This window comes from Schistocerca cancellata, unplaced genomic scaffold (genome assembly GCF_023864275.1).
Source record: "Schistocerca cancellata isolate TAMUIC-IGC-003103 unplaced genomic scaffold, iqSchCanc2.1 HiC_scaffold_68, whole genome shotgun sequence".
Lineage (NCBI taxonomy): Eukaryota > Metazoa > Arthropoda > Insecta > Orthoptera > Acrididae > Schistocerca > Schistocerca cancellata.
Window position 1 is genome coordinate 15,001 of NW_026046131.1, and position 5,000 is coordinate 20,000.

Consider the following 5,000-nt stretch of genomic DNA (forward strand, 5'->3'; position numbering starts at 1 on the left):
AGACAAGCATATGACTACTGGCAGGATCAACCAGGGAGCTGCGTCAACTAGAGCTGAGCAGCCGGCCGCCCGGGAGTGTGTCCCAGGGGCCCGCGCGAACACGCAAGCGTCCGCTCAATTATTCTGCAAACAGGAGGAGGCTGAGCTCCCCTGCACAATACACCTCGAAACCCTCTCAGGTCCCGGCGGCGCGCAGCGCCGTCCTAAGTACTTGGTCGGGTTCGAGAGAGGCGCAATCGCCCGGAGTTAGGCGAGTAGACGCTTTAGGTGCGACCACCCGTGCTCCCAACTGAGCTTGCCGCTGCCGACAGAGGCCCGGGAGCGTGCTGTCGTGGCATTGCCGGCGGGAGACAACACGCGCCACCTACGGTGACCGGCAGCTCCAACGCCAGCGCCACAGAAGGGCAAAGGCCCCACGTGGGTGCCGAAGCGAACTCTCCCAGCACAGCGCACGTGCCAACACGTCTGCACAACTGCGATACAAACCACCAGCGAGAACCGCTGGGGCGACCGAGCAGCAGACGGCGTCGCGGCGCCGAGTGCCGGGCGGCGGCGCATCCTCAACGCACACAGTCCTCAGTCGGACCAGCACACTGCAGATGTCCACCGCGCTTCGCACCGGGCCCGCGAGGACCCACTTTGGCCGCCCGGCGCCGCGCGCAGGGTGCCCCGGCGCGCAGCTGCGCCGCCTGCCGCGTCCGTCGGCCGGCGCGCCTGCCACTGGGCGCCCCCACCAGCCGGCTGTAGCGCGTGCGCCCACGCACCGCGCGGCCAGCACGCCGGGCGGCCCCCCCTCACCGGCCGGGGACGGTCCCACCCAGCCACCGCCGCGTATCGCTTCACACACAGATTTGCCCTTACTGATTTACCTCCAGCAACAACAACCGCACCACAATGGGTTTACCAGTTGTTCATTTGCGTAACGTCACCAGCAAACGTAGACGTCCATCCCAGTTTGCAAATGCAACGATTATTGCATACCTGTCTGTTAGGTGTCACGACACACTACGTCTGCCCACATACACGCAACAAAATGTGCACGACTAGAGAACACGTGGGAGGTGGCCCCCTACGTATGCGATGTCCATTACGAGACCGACTGTCAACCAGCATCTGTACCATGTCGCAGATGTGGAACGCGGTGCACCATGCTATCACACTGTGTGAGAAGAGACGACTACGTTTGAATACACGCGCCACTACATCAACAGACGGCTCATGCTGATCGCCATCCAGGGCGTCCGTTAATCCCACACGTCTCTATGGCGTACCACACTGCAATGTAGCTGTTATGGGGAGACGGCACGTGGCTGAGTGCACAACATTTGGACCGTATGGTTCGCTGTTGTTGGGCGCAGTCGTTGTACGGTCACACATGTGCCACAGCGTATCATGCAGTACATACGGACCTATGTGCAGTACAATGTGAGGGTTAAGCTTACGACATCAGCGGACAGTGGACACAGGCCGTACCACGACGTAGACTGAGCGCTTCGACATGCGAATGCCAGTGAACAGCTGCGAAGGGCATTGAACACGCAAGCACCTGAACGACCAGCGTGCGAAGGCAGGGGGGAGGGTGGGGGCGATGTACATCCTGCAGTCGTCCACATTACAGTGTACAGCGGGAGCATGTAAAAAGTAAGCAACACTTGCGAAGTGTTGAACATGAAACGATACACAAGAGGGTGGGCGGTGCGAGTAGCGAACTATATTCAGAGGGTTGTGGTTAGACAACACTGGATTAATGTAACGTGTCATATGCCAATTACAGAGCAGGTTAAGGCACAACTTGGGTTAGGTTAAGGCACAACGTGGGTTAGGTTAAGGCACAACTTGGGTTAGGTTAAGGCACAACGTGGGTTAGGTTAAGGCACAACGTGGGTTAGGTTAAGGCACAACGTGGGTTAGGTTAAGGCACAACGTGGGTTAGGTTAAGGCACAACGTGGGTTAGGTTAAGGCACAACGTGGGTTAGGTTAAGGCACAACGTGGGTTAGGTTAAGGCACAACGTGGGTTAGGTTAAGGCACAACGTGGGTTAGGTTAAGGCACAACGTGGGTTAGGTTAAGGCACAACGTGGGTTAGGTTAAGGCACAACGTGGGTTAGGTTAAGGCACAACGTGGGTTAGGTTAAGGCACAACGTGGGTTAGGTTAAGGCACAACGTGGGTTAGGTTAAGGCACAACTTGGGTTAGGTTAAGGCACAACTTGGGTTAGGTTAAGGCACAACTTGGGTTAGGTTAAGGCACAACTTGGGTTAGGTTAAGGCACAACTTGGGTTAGGTTAAGGCACAACTTGGGTTAGGTTAAGGCACAACTTGGGTTAGGTTAAGGCACAACTTGGGTTAGGTTAAGGTACAACTTGGGTTAGGTTAAGGCACAACGTGGGTTAGGTTAAGGCACAACGTGGGTTAGGTTAAGGCACAACGTGGGTTAGGTTAAGGCACAACGTGGGTTAGGTTAAGGCACAACGTGGGTTAGGTTAAGGCACAACGTGGGTTAGGTTAAGGCACAACGTGGGTTAGGTTAAGGCACAACGTGGGTTAGGTTAAGGCACAACGTGGGTTAGGTTAAGGCACAACGTGGGTTAGGTTAAGGCACAACGTGGGTTAGGTTAAGGCACAACGTGGGTTAGGTTAAGGCACAACGTGGGTTAGGTTAAGGCACAACGTGGGTTAGGTTAAGGCACAACGTGGGTTAGGTTAAGGCACAACGTGGGTTAGGTTAAGGCACAACGTGGGTTAGGTTAAGGCACAACGTGGGTTAGGTTAAGGCACAACTTGGGTTAGGTTAAGGCACAACGTGGGTTAGGTTAAGGCACAACTTGGGTTAGGTTAAGGCACAACTTGGGTTAGGTTAAGGCACAACTTGGGTTAGGTTAAGGCACAACTTGGGTTAGGTTAAGGCACAACTTGGGTTAGGTTAAGGCACAACTTGGGTTAGGTTAAGGCACAACTTGGGTTAGGTTAAGGCACAACTTGGGTTAGGTTAAGGCACAACTTGGGTTAGGTTAAGGCACAACGTGGGTTAGGTTAAGGCACAACGTGGGTTAGGTTAAGGCACAACGTGGGTTAGGTTAAGGCACAACGTGGGTTAGGTTAAGGCACAACGTGGGTTAGGTTAAGGCACAACGTGGGTTAGGTTAAGGCACAACGTGGGTTAGGTTAAGGCACAACGTGGGTTAGGTTAAGGCACAACGTGGGTTAGGTTAAGGCACAACGTGGGTTAGGTTAAGGCACAACGTGGGTTAGGTTAAGGCACAACGTGGGTTAGGTTAAGGCACAACGTGGGTTAGGTTAAGGCACAACGTGGGTTAGGTTAAGGCACAACGTGGGTTAGGTTAAGGCACAACGTGGGTTAGGTTAAGGTAGAAATTGCGTTACATTGCGGTACAAATTGCGTTACATTGCGGTACAAATTGCGTTACATTGCGGTACAAATTGCGTTACATTGCGGTACAAATTGCGTTACATTGCGGTACAAATTGCGTTACATTGCGGTACAAATTGCGTTACATTGCGGTACAAATTGCGTTACATTGCGGTACAAATTGCGTTACATTGCGGTACAAATTGCGTTACATTGCGGTACAAATTGCGTTACATTGCGGTACAAATTGCGTTACATTGCGGTACAGATTGCGTTACATTGCGGTACACATTGCGTTACACATTGCGGTACACATTGCGTTACACATTGCGGTACACATTGCGTTACACATTGCGGTACACATTGCGGTACACATTGCGTTACACATTGCGTTACACATTGCGGTACACATTGCGGTACATTGCGGTACACATTGCGGTACATTGCGGTACACATTGCGTTACATTGCGGTACACATTGCGTTACATTGCGGTACACATTGCGTTACATTGCGGTACAAATTGCGTTACGAATTTGGTTAAGTTAAGGTGCAAAATGGGTTAGGTTAAGGTGCGAAATGGGTTGGATTACAGTACACAACGTGGTAAGAGAGTGTGTTGGGGGGGGGGGGGGCCGAGGTTCGTTGGTAGTGATCATTGTAAGTGAATGTCTGAGGCAGCTTCAGTATGTCACAGCAGTTATGTCTCGTCAGGATGCGCTTTTCGCTCGTGACTGGAGGCGCGCCGCGTCTGTGGTTGCGGCAAGGGAGCGGCAGACCTGTGTGATTCATTCCTGCCATTGTTTCTGTGCCGTAACAGGAGGCAGTGTGGTGGTGTTGGGTGCACCCCTGTGTAGGACATGTGTGGGTGTTGGTGGCTTATCTGAGCAATTGTGGATGTCGGACGGGTGGGATATTCTATTTTAGAATTGGACCCCCTGGTGTGGTTATCATAGTGTGGATGGTGTACTGTGGCGGAGAGGATGCACCGGACGTTGGTCCATGCTGGTGCTTACATATTGTATCTGTGTCTGTTACAGGCAGAGAGTAATGTGTGATAGAGTGTCTCGCTGATGTGTGGTTCATATTGTGTGCACAGACTTACAGCATGTATAGGGACAGCGGGAATTTGGCATATTGGATATAACTCTTCGTGAAACGCAAGATATAGGGGTGGATTGCAACGTACGAGTGCGGGAAGAGTCCGCCGTTCATCCGCTGGAGTTGCGATTTCGGCGGTTGGGGTGGGGCACGTGCGGGTGCGGGTGGAGTGATTGTCGGTTGACTACTTCGTGCGACGCAGGCACTGGCGTTCGGGTTCCTGTGGTGGACAGATTATGCAGGCTTTGTGGGTGGCGTCGGAAAATGGGTACTGTGGGACCTAGCGATGTCGTAGTCGGGGTGGCGTCTCATAGATGGCGGTATCGTCGGTGCAGCAGGTCATGTTTCGGGAGACTTGCAGATGGCGGTATTTAGTTTTCGTGTTGCGCGCGACATGGTGGACGTAGTGTCGTCCGATTCGCGTAGATGGGGCTATTGCATGTGGTTTCGTCACATTGTCATAGATGGCGATGCTGTGGTTTGGCAGTATGGTTGGTGTAGTTCCGTTGGATTCCTGTAGATGGAGGTGT

At 53.0% G+C, this 5,000-nt stretch overlaps 1 non-coding gene across 1 annotated transcript in view; it reads right to left on the bottom strand.

The window, feature by feature from the left end:
- LOC126111412 (small subunit ribosomal RNA) overlaps positions 1 to 37 on the bottom strand; it is a 1,909-nt gene extending 1,872 nt beyond the window's left edge. Inside the window, exon 1 of the ribosomal RNA XR_007524146.1 lies at positions 1 to 37. This exon is cut by the window's left edge and continues 1,872 nt beyond it. This is a non-coding gene — a ribosomal RNA (small subunit ribosomal RNA).
- Between the last annotated feature and the right edge of the window lie 4,963 nt (positions 38 to 5,000).